The following is a 12,196-nucleotide window of genomic DNA, read 5'->3' on the forward strand; positions in this document are numbered from 1 at the left end:
CCAAAACACGGGGAACTAAACAGTCCAGACAATACACATACACTCGGACAACCGTGACCTACAGTCGTGCACAAATGTACACAGAGAATAATCCCGCACACCCAGTAGACGGGCAGGCTGGATAATAAAGCCCCACCAATAAACCTAATTAAACACAGGTGTAACTTGTAAACAGACAAGGGGAAAAAAGGATCAGTGGCAGCTAGTAGGCCGGTGACAACGACGCTGTGCGCCACCCGAACAGGAAGGGGAGCCACCTTCGGTAGGAGTCGTGACAGTAACATGCACTGAATATAACAGGTGTAGACCTTAATGTGAAATTCTTACTTATAAGCCCTTAACCAACAATGCAGTTTAAAGAAAAATAAGAGTTGAGAAAATATTTACTAAATGAACTAAAGTAAAACAATTACTGAGTAACAATAACATAACAATAACGAGGATATATACAGGGGGTACCAGTACCGAGTCAATGTGCAGGGATACAGGTTAGTCAAGGTAATTGAGGTAATACATAGATAGGGGTAAAATGACTATGCACTTTGTTGAATTTGTTCATTTTCTGTCCTGTGGACTTCACCACATTAGTTCTTACTGTTGTTGAATGTTCTCAGTACAAGTAAAGTGATTATGACAATACATTACATATATAATGAGGCTTTACTTTGATGTCCAAGATTAACCCTAACACAGTGGAGTTAGGAACCTTCTGGGTTACATGCCGCATAAGGCCAGCAAGTCTGATTATGTTGGCTTACAACATGTGTAATTCCTATTGGAATCCAGCCAAAGTTAAGACATCCAACAGTTCTAATTTTCATACACCCTCAACCTGCATTCTGAATGTCTATCATTAGGAACTGTAAGGGGTGCGTAACTGGTGGCAGGGAAGTCAGACGCAGGAGAGCAGAACTAGGTAATAGACGGAGCAGTTTAATACAAAACCAACGGCATCAAGAAAATAACAACTTGGGTACAAAAGCCGACTCGCACCAGTCAACATGTGCACAAGCACTTACAAACAAACAATACCACACAAAGATATGGGGGTAACAGAGAGTTAAATACACAACACGTAATGACCCGGTGTGTGGGAAAACAAGACAAAACAAATGGAAAGGCAATACCGGCCGTTGACCGCAGAACACTGCCCAAAGAAGGAGAGGAACTGACTTCGGTCGGTAGAAGTCGTGACAGGGACATTGATAAAGAAGACTACCTAAACCATTTAAACTAGAACAACCATTTCAGTAACAGGTGCAATAAATCTAACTAACTGATTGAATTAGTTTAGAAAAATGTATGTTATTTATCTTTGTGTAACATAAGATCAATCAATGTACATGCAAAAACACAAATATTAAAAACAATCCTAAAAAATCTAGCTGCAGTAGAGCATGCTGGGAATTATGATAATGATGGTGAAAAGATGTGATTTTCATGGTCCACAGAGTAAAACTGACCCAATCACACCCTCACACTCAACACTGATTATTAACATTAACACTGGGGTAATTTTACACAACTGTTGTTCATTTCACTGTTAGATAGTTAATTTAAATCCTGAATCAACACGGACACAAACAAATCTACACTAGGTAACACAGGCCAATTTGCTGTGCAGATACATGCATTTGCAGTAGGTGTACAGCCGCACTAGGTCTATAAATTGAAGAAAGAAAAACATTTTTGGACATCCAGTAGGCCCCGTGGTTTGGGCACAATTCTATTTCTCACAAAAAATGGACTATAAAGTATTAATTCATTATATTCTGTTCTAATTCAATATTCTTTTGCTGCTGTTGTCATTGTGGTAGGTTATTCTATTAAATGCTTTTATTCATGTCAATTACAGTAACCTTTGACGTTAACATTGTTTCACCTCCACTGTTCTGTGATTCATTTTTAGCAGAGCTTTGGATCTAGCGTGTTCATGTGTGTGGTTTGTGTGTACAGCAGGAGATGGCACGCAGCTGAGAGGAGAGGCGTTCACAATAAAAGAGAAGTTTCATGAAGAGAAACATTCATAGAGATATGACGGATGTGTGGGTGTATGGTACAATGGTACTTGGGGGTGAAGAACTCATGCACAGTGCAGAAGTATGTATACCTACACTGGTGAAAGTAAGGGGGGTGGAGAGGGGGTTGGACACAGTAATGAGGGAGGTCATGTTCGAATCAACCTAAAAGAAAATGACTTCAACTGGTTACAAGTAAATGAGTTAGGTTCTCTCAATTGAACAAAAACTAAATTTGTTGATACCAAATATAGGAGTCAATGCCAAATGTTATTTGATTATTTAGAAACCTATATTTCACTTTGCAACCTATTTCGTTCAACTCTCAACTTACTTTTCCTCTTTGGTTAAATCTAATAAATTACAGAAACAAACTAATATTTCATTTATAATCAACTAATCTTATTTTAAGTTCACTTTTTACTATGGGATGTTCTATCTACATTTCCTCAATTCAGTAAGAAGCAATTATAAACACTAACGGTCAAAAGTCTTAGAACACCCAAGGGTTCAAGGGTTTTTCTTTTTTTTTTTTTTTTTTACAATTTTCTACATTGTAGAATTATAGTGAAGACATAAAAACTATGAAATAACACATTTGGAATCATGCAGTAACCAAAAAAGTGTTAAACAAATTCAAATATATTTTAGATTCTTCAAAGTAGCCACCCTTTGCCTTGATGACAGCTTTGCACACGCTTGGCATTCTCTCAACCAGCTTCACCTGGAATGCTTTTCCAACAGTCTTGAAGGAGTTCCCACATATGCTGAGCACTTGTTGGCTGCTTTTCCTTCACTCTGCTGTCCGACTCATCCCAAACCATCTCAATTTGGTTGAGGTTGGGGGATTGTGGAGGCCAGGTCATCTGATGCAGCACTCCAACACTGTCCTCCTTTGTAAAATAGCCATTACACAGCCTGGAGGTGTGTTGGGTCATTGTCTTGTTGAAAAACAAATGATAGTCCCACTAAGCCCAAAACAGATGGGATGGCGTATCGCTGCAGAATGTGGTAGCCATGCTGGCTAAGCGTGCCTTGAATTCTAAATAAATCCCAGACAGTGTCACTAGCAAAGCCCAACCACACCATCACACCTCCTCCTCCATGCTTAACGGTGGGAAATACACATGTGGAGATTATCCGTTCACCCACACCATGTCTCACAAAGACACAACGGTTGGAACCAAGAAATCTCAAAATTGGACTCCAGACTAAAGGACAGATTTCCTTTAGTAGTGGATTCTTTGCACCAATTCGACCATGAAGGCCTGATTCACACAGTCTGCTCTGAACAGTTGATGTTGAGATGTGTCTGTTACTTGATCTCTGTGAATCATTTATTTGGGCTGCAATTTCTGAGGCTGGTAACTCTAATGAACATATAATCTGCAGCAGAGGTAACTCTGGGTCTTCCATTCCTGTGGCGGTCCTCATGAGAACCAGTTTCATCATAGCACTTGAAGAAACGTTCAGTTTTTGAAATGTCTGTATTGACTGACCCTCATGTCTTAACATAATGATGGACTGTTGTTTCTCTTTGCTTATTTGAGCTGTTCTTGCCATAATATGGACTTAGCCCTATTTGGTAAAAGACCATCTTCTCCATACCCCCCCACCGTGTCACAACACAACTGATTGGCTCAAACACATTAAGAAGGAAAGAAATTCCACAAATTAACTTTTAAGAAGGCACACCTGTTAATTGAAATGCATTCCAGGTGACTACATTGTGAAGCTGGTTGAGAGAATGCCAAGAGTATGCAAAGCTGTCATCAAGGCAAAGGGTGGCTATTTGAAGAATTTCAAATATAAAATATATTTCAATTTGTTTTTAACACTTTTTTGGTTACTACATGATTCCATATATCTTATTTCATATTTTTGATGTCTTCACTATTATTCTACAATGTAGAATTTTTTTTAAATAAAGAAACTCTTGAATGAGTGAGTGTTCTAAAACTTTTGACCAGTATTGTACATTCCTTGCACAATGCAAGTACCTTTTGTCCAATGTGAAATAATGTTTCCAAACTTACTCTTCACCTTTACAGTAAGCAACCATAACTCCATAAATAAGTAATGACTATCTTAACACAGAAACCCTATCAGGGTCATTATCTTCACATGCAATTATGCAAGTATTACAATATATGGTAAAGTGTAAAGATGTCAGTGAATAACAAATACAACAGACCACATTAACTAGAATGACATTAGTTTTCACGGGTGGGCAAAAAAAAATTGGGAGGCCAGGCTCCCAATAAGCCACACCTCCAACTATTCTGATAGACTGCCCCTGCTACATTGCCCCCACCTCTGTCCAATGCACTTGTGCATGAGGTGTTGAAAGCAATTTAGAAGCTTTCATTACATTTTTTTATCAAATTGATAATGCAGATTCCTTATTTAATTTCAGACAAATTTAATAGAATAGGTTCAACAAACCGAAGAACAATATTCCATTTTCCATTTCAGTAAAAAGCACTTCAGATGAACAACAGCACCATCCCACATTGTACAGTGTGAGGAGGCAGAAGAGGGTAGTAGGTTTATAAGATTTGAGGAAATGATTCTGAAACAAGGAAGAGGGGGGATTTTCTCTAAGAGTTGGAGGTAAATGGAGAACAGAGGTAAATTTCCCACCTAGGAGTGTGTTTCAATAAATAAAGCTTAAAATAAATGTAGGCTACAGAAAGGCATGTGAGAAAGGACTGTACAACAGGCCTATAAGCTACTCGTATGGAAGATCAAACCTGCCATAATTCAAAATTAATTAATAAATAAATGCACACTTAAATAAGTCAATGAGCAAGGAAATACAAAACTACTGACCTACATACAGTATATATTTGTATTAAATGATTGATCTACTATCATCAAATGTCTGTGGGTGGTATCTAACACACCATTGGTTGGTTTGTCCTAAAAAGTAAACAATTGAACTACACACACAAATCAAATCAAATGTATTTATATAGCCCTTTTTACATCAGCAGATGTTACAATACTTTAGGAGATCACTGTAGCTACAGTAGCCCAGTTCTTCTGGCAGGTTGTACGGCTGCAAGTGATAACAGAGTGTCCTGGTGCAGCATACCATAGATAATAACCCTTTGGGCAATCATAATCACACTGTTTTCAACTGGTCGTTCAGTACAGTACCGTTTCCATTTAATTAAACATTGAACACCGTTCTGTCCTACTGAACGCACCCCAGGCAAATCCAAATTGAGCAGAGCGCCGTGACATTGATCAAGCAATTGTCTGTTAGATATCACCCACATACGTTTTCTTGACAACCCCTCATTGTCATTTTGGATGAAGCAAAGTAAATATAAATAAATTAAGAAATAATATACATTTAAAAAATAATTACTCTATATGTGCATTTATTTATTTATTCATGTATTTATCTATTTATGTGTGCATTTATATATTCATTTATTTGTAATTATGGCAGGTTTGATCCTCCATAGTATGAAGGCCAGGTATTGAAGATGCATTTGACAAAGATTTGTGGAGCTTTGACTAACATTTACCAGTAATTCAAAACTATTTGATTTTTCATGTATTTATTTCTATTGAATCTTTTACATATTTTCATGTTATTTCAAAATAATTTTTCTAAATCAATTGTTATTTTATTAACATAGTTTATTTGCTCAATTGCAGTAGAATTCAATTATATTGTAATTACATGTTAGGCTAATTTGAGCAAGTGAAAGATTCCCCTCCGTACTTTAGCCAAAACGCACACTTGTGTCAAAGGTGTCGGCAGGAACTTCAAGCTATTGATTCAACAAAACAAACTTTACTTTATACGTTAACCTGATGATAATTTTGAGTCAAGTGTAAACCGTTCAAAGTGATTTAGAAACGTTTTTGAAAATTGCTTGTTATTGTGGGGGAGAGGACTTTGCAATACAGTTAACAAAAAGGCTGTGCAAGGTCCAGCTCTACTGGTAATTAAAATGAAGTGTTAGTGTCAGTAAATATGATGTCCATTCTACAGTAGCTAGCTAGCTAACTCTTTGCAAATATTGCAGTGTTCTATGTTTGTGGTTAGCAGTTCACTGCACCAACACAGCTGTCATGCTTGTTGTCTGGCTTTCAGTGCAGTTTCATTTAGGGACAGGAGATGGTGCTGTTCACTCAGCTCAGGCTTCAGTTGCGTTGTATGACAAGTAATAACAATTTGATTTGTGATATGTCATATATTTCCACTTAAAATACATACGAATTGTCAGTATTATTCATCAAGTAGATATCTGTCTAATTGTTTTTTGTTTTTTTCCCCCACAGTACCTCAGCGGTATCAGGCAGACCGTGTGTGAATGGAGTGGATCTATTCTACCAGCAGGCTGGAATACGAAAGCATGCTGTTTTACTACTTCCTGGAGCTCTGGGTAGGTAACAACACTAGTAACATGGTCCCCAGGCTATAAGTGTCTGGTGCACAACACTCTGACCTGTCACTTCATCCAAACTTGTCCATTAACTGTCTAAAGTTGTAGATGATGAGCTCTTTCAAATGTAAAGTAGCCTAAATCATGAATGTCACACTACTGATTAAGGCGTCTGCCCATCAGAGCATCAACACTAATTATAGTGACTTTGATGTTGAGAGGTGACTGATGTTGAGAGGACCTCAAACCTATTAGCCTACAGTTTAACAACTTCATAAATACCGTTTTTTGGGCCCTCAACAGTAGAATAGAAACCTTTCATGTTTGTTACCGGTGTTGTGCGGGTTAAATCTTCGGTGAAGCTGTGTGTGTTCTTATCACAGGAAGTGCTCAGACTTACTTTGGGCCGCAGCTGAAGACTGTTACAGTTTTTATTGATTGCTTAGGCACTGTCTTTGAAGCTATAGGCTATTTTTGCAAAACTCTACACACAAACCAGAAAACCTTACACCAAACAGCAAAACATTATACATATCTTGCAAAAGCAAACAATTCTTGCAAAACTTTTCAAACTCTTTAAGAAAATTGTGTTTTTGCATCAATACAGTACACACAAACCATTTGAATAAGCACACAAAGCACCAACTACGCATTGATAGTATAAATGAAAAACACTTGTGGCTTTTTCTTTTTCTGTGTGCAGGGTATAGCAGTTTGCAAGTTTTGTCATACATGTAGTAAACACACATACACACAGGTATCCAAATGTGCAAAGTACGGATGTGTATTCCGAACATAACACACTATCAATACAAATAAGGGGAAAAAGTTTTTTTTTCCCAAAATGTTCTAACCCTCCTCAAACAACAAAAGCACAGTAGAAGAAAACAAAAACATTTGTGCTAGAAAGAAAATAACAGAATAGAATGAGGCTACATCTCGCCTTCTTTGTGTGTTTGGCCATAAGACTTCATCACATGCGATGTTGTCTTGAGCTAGTCAGCGTGGAAAGTATTGCCTGGAGTGCCTTATCCAGGCCTGGCATGACCCCTGACCGATGTCTCCACAAGCCTCCTCTATTGCCTGTAGAAAGAGTATGTGTTGGTGGGGCTGGAGATCATACACCTTCCAATGCCATGCAGAGAAGAATTATTCAATAGGATTCAAGAACGGAGAGTATGGGGGGAGATTGAGTGCAATGAAAAGAGGGAAACCTGTGAACCAATTGCGGACCACAGCAGCCCGGTGGAAACTAACATTGTCCCAGATGATAACGTATCTGATGCTCTGGCCCCTGGTCATTAGGGATTAGTCTGTTGTGGAGGGTGTCCAGAAATGTGATAATGTGTGCAGTGTTGTATGGGTCTAAGATTGCATGATGGTGAAGGACGCCGTTTTGACTAATAGCCACACACATTGTTCTGTTGCCACCACGTTGTCCCAGGACGTTGATGATGGCACGGTGTCCGATGATATTTCTGCCGGGCCTCTTGTTTTTGCAAGGTTGAAACCTGCCTTGTGCACTTATATTCGCTCATGATGCACTTCTAGCTCCATGACTCTCTGAAAGAGACAAAACAATGTAGCACATTACGAAAATACAAGGATCAGTCAATATGATGTAGCACCATACACTTCCAGATCCAGTACCAATGACAGGATAGTATAGCTTACCTGCACATATTCATATCTCAGTTGTATCACACGGTCTGAGTTCCTTTTTCGAAAGGGACTCTGTACAGCTGCTTCATCCTAATTATGTTGTGTTTCAGAAGAGGAGACAGTGCAGAGACTAACTCTGTTAACGTTTTGGAATATGGTGCTATCTGCCATTATGTGGTCCTGCAGTTCTGAGTCTGGTGCAGTTATTTGCAATGACCATATTTACAATGTGGGTCTCCTGCTCTGAGTCGACCTCTTCCACCAGATACTGAGTTTCTTGCAGTTCTGTAAAAACATTTGAATGGTTTTAGTGATTTAGCCTTCTCATTCTGAAAGTACAGTCCATATTACTGTACCAGTAAGACTACAGCACTTACAGTTACTTACCGGTTCTCATTTCAATATATCCGGATGATACCTGCAACAGTATAGCGGCTCAGATTTGGTTGAGCCCGTTGCACAGCCTCCTTCATGCTCATCCCATGGTTGACAACATGGTCAACCACAGTCGCTCTGATTTCATCAGTTATTGTGTTCCTGACTCCCCTTCCTCTACTTCTCCCCTGTCCTCTTCCTCCTCCTCGTCCTCCTTTAGTTCTCACCCCTCTTACTCTCTGTCCAATATTGGCCTCCATTGTTGTCCAAACCAAATGTTTACCTGTGGCCTATTTATAGTGTTCTGATTTGTAAGTGAACTCATTATCTTATAGTGTTTTCACATGTGTCAATGTAGAAAGGCAATTGGCGAAATAGCGTAGCAATGTAGAAGAGCAATGTTTACAGTTTTGCTAGAAATGTGTTATTGAATTGCAAACTGAGTGTAAAGCAGTGAGTTGTGTTTACAGTTTTGTAAAAAGTGTGTTATAAAATTACAAACTGAGTTTAAATCAGAGAAAGTACATTCAGTTTAGCACACTTGGCAAATGCATTGGCTACAAGTGTTAATGTTCTCAGAGATGGTGCTTCAATAATCACTGTTAGTGTTTTAAGCATTCAGAAAAAAAACTGTATTAATGTCAGCTCACCTTGAACCCTTGACGTGTTTGAGTAGATACTGAGGGTGGAAGCTGGGTACCATGGGTTCCTTCTCTCCGTGGATGATGAGGGAGGGACAGCTGATCTGAGGCAGCTCCATACAGATGTTGCCTGAACAACAAAGGACAGACAGAACACAAGTCGAGGATCCTGTGATGATTGTCCTCCATCAATTGATCTCAAGAAATTATGAATAACCAGACACTAATGATGATTTACAGTTGATGAGAAGAACATCTATTTATTGATAATATTGTGGGTTCGAGATTATTGTTGCTGGTCGCCTGTAAAAGATGAGAAATGTGTGTCAAGAGTTTGCGTTGGGAGCACCGTCCATTGGTTTGGCGGCGAAAACTTTTGTTGTGCGACTCCCGATAATATAGGCTCTTTCTGGTAATACATTTACTTATCAAAAGTTACAGTACAAGTACAACGTGATATTGTTTACTAATTAAAAATGCTTTCACTTTGTGACTATTCATATGCTATTCCTCCCAAGATGGCGTAGCAGTGCAGACGTAGCTTGTCGTCCTCTCGTTTACTTTTGGTATTTTTCATATTTTTTGTATATATTTCAATTTATTTTTCAATCTCTTTTGAAATGTTGAAATTAAATATACCTTCCGGTAACCTGCCTCACTCAATGTGACATGTTTTTAGACCTTATAGCCAAAACCTCCATCAGAAGCTAGCCATCAGCAGCTAACCAGCTAATTAGCTACTAGATATTTAGTCATTGTTAGCCACTGCTAGCGGCCTTTACCTTCTGCACAGGCACCAGCCGTTTTTTTAGCCTGTATAATACCTGCCAGCCTCTGACTGTTTTTCTCCTACAATAACGCCGGATTCCTGCCGTAAATCCTGGACCATTACTCCTGATCATCACAGTTAGCTAGCTGCCACCGAGTGACCCAGCCCCGAAGCTAGCCCTGAGCCAAGCCCACCTCCCGGGCTACTCAGCTGATGCATCCCGGACTCTACCCCCAACATGGCTAGAATCCACTACTCCACCGGATACTTGCTCGTAAGCTCTGGACCTTTGCATTGGATCATCGCTGCTAGCTAGCTGCTACTGAGTGGCTATAGTTGCTAACGCCCCTGCCCAGAAGCTAGCACCTGTTAGCCGCAAGCCAGGCGCATCTCCCGGCTAACAAACAAAGTTACTGCAACTACAATACCTCTTTCGCCATCTGGACTGGACCCTTTGTCGACATGGCGCCCCGCCGAACCACCACGACTGGTCCGCAGACGTAATTCCATCCACTGTGCCCTCAACCGGTCTTTGCCTGACGTCGGAGTAGACGCTTCTACTTACCGCGGCCTGCTAACTTTAAACGCCGTGTCTCCCGCGTGCTAGCGTAGTAGCGACTACCCCGCGACATCCCTGTTCCATCTATTGTTGTTCACTGGACCCTATGATCACTTGGCTACATAGCTGATGCCTGCTGGACTGTTCATTTGTCACGGTACTCCACTTTGTTTATTTTTTGTTTATCTGTCGGCCCTAGCCCCGAACTCAGGCCCTGTGTGTAGTTAACCGACCCTCTCTGCCCATTCATCGCCATTTTACCTGCTGATTAGCTGTTATTGTCTTACCCGTTGTTGTCTTAGCTAGCTCTCCCAAACAACACCTGTGATTGCTTTATGCCTCACTTTATGTCTCTCTCAAATGTCAATATACCTTGTATATTGTTGTTTAGGATAGTTATCATTGTTTTAATTTACTATGGAGTCCCTAGTCCCACTCTACATGCCTCAGATACCTCCTTTGTCCTGCCTCCCACACATGCAGTGACATAACCCAGTATAACCAGCGTGTCCAGAGATGCAACCTCTCTTATATCATCACTCAGTGCCTGGGCTTACCTCCACAGTACCCGCACCCCACCATACCCCTGTCTGCACATTATGCCCTGAATCTATTCTACCACGCCCAGAAATCTGCTCCTTTTATTCTCTGTCCCTAACGCACTAGACGACCAGTTTTGATAGCCTTTAGCCGTACCCTCATCCTACTCCTCCTCTGTTCCTCGGGTGATGTGGAGGTTAACCCAGGCCCTGCGTGTCCCCAGGCACTCTCATTTGTTGACTTCCGTAATCGAAAATGCCTTGGTTTCATGCATGTTAACATCAGAAGCCTCCTCCCTAAGTTTGTTTAACTCACTGCTTTAGCAGACTCCGCCAACCCTGATGTCATTGCCATGTCTGAATCCTGGCTTTGGAAGGCCACCAAAAATGATTAGATTTCCATACCCAATTACAACATTTTCCGTCAAGATAGAATTGCCAAAGTGAGAGGAGTTGCAATGTACTGCAGAGATAGCTTGCAAAGTTCTGTTATACTTTCCAGGTCTAAGCCCAAACAGTTCGAGCTTCTAATTTTAAAAATGAATCTCTCCAGAAATAAGTCTCTCACTGTTGCCGCCTGTTATAGACCCCCCTCAGCTCCCAGCTGTGCCCTGGACACCATATGTGAATTGATTGCCCCTCATCTATCTTCAGAGTTCGTTCTGTTAGGTGACCTAAACTGGGATATGCTTAACACCCCAGCAGTCCTACAATCTAAGCTAGATGCCCTCAATCTCACACAAATGATCAAGGAACCCACCAGGTAAACCCTCAATCCGTAAACATGGGCACCCTCATAGATATTATCCTGACCAATTTGCCCTCCAAATACACCTATGCTGTTTTCAATCAAGATCTCAGCGATCACTGCCTCATTTCCTGCATCCGCTATGGGTCCGCGGTCAAACGACCACCCCTCATCACTGTCATCACTGTCTCATCACCCCTCAACGGTCCCTAAAACAATTCTGCGAGCAGGCCTTTCTAATCGACCTGGCCCGGGTATCCTGGAAGGATATTGACCAAATCCTGTCAGTCGAGGTTGCCTGGTTGTTCTTTAAAAGTCATTTCCCCACCATCTTAAATAAGCATGCCCCTTTCAAAAAATGTAGAACTAAGAACAGATATAGCCCTTGGTTCACTCCAGACCTGACTGTCCTTGACCAGCACAAAAACATCATGTGGCGGACTGCAATAGCATCAAATAGTCCCCGCGATATGCAACTG

Source organism: Oncorhynchus clarkii, chromosome 4 (assembly GCF_045791955.1).
Source record: "Oncorhynchus clarkii lewisi isolate Uvic-CL-2024 chromosome 4, UVic_Ocla_1.0, whole genome shotgun sequence".
Taxonomy (NCBI): Eukaryota; Metazoa; Chordata; class Actinopteri; order Salmoniformes; family Salmonidae; genus Oncorhynchus; species Oncorhynchus clarkii.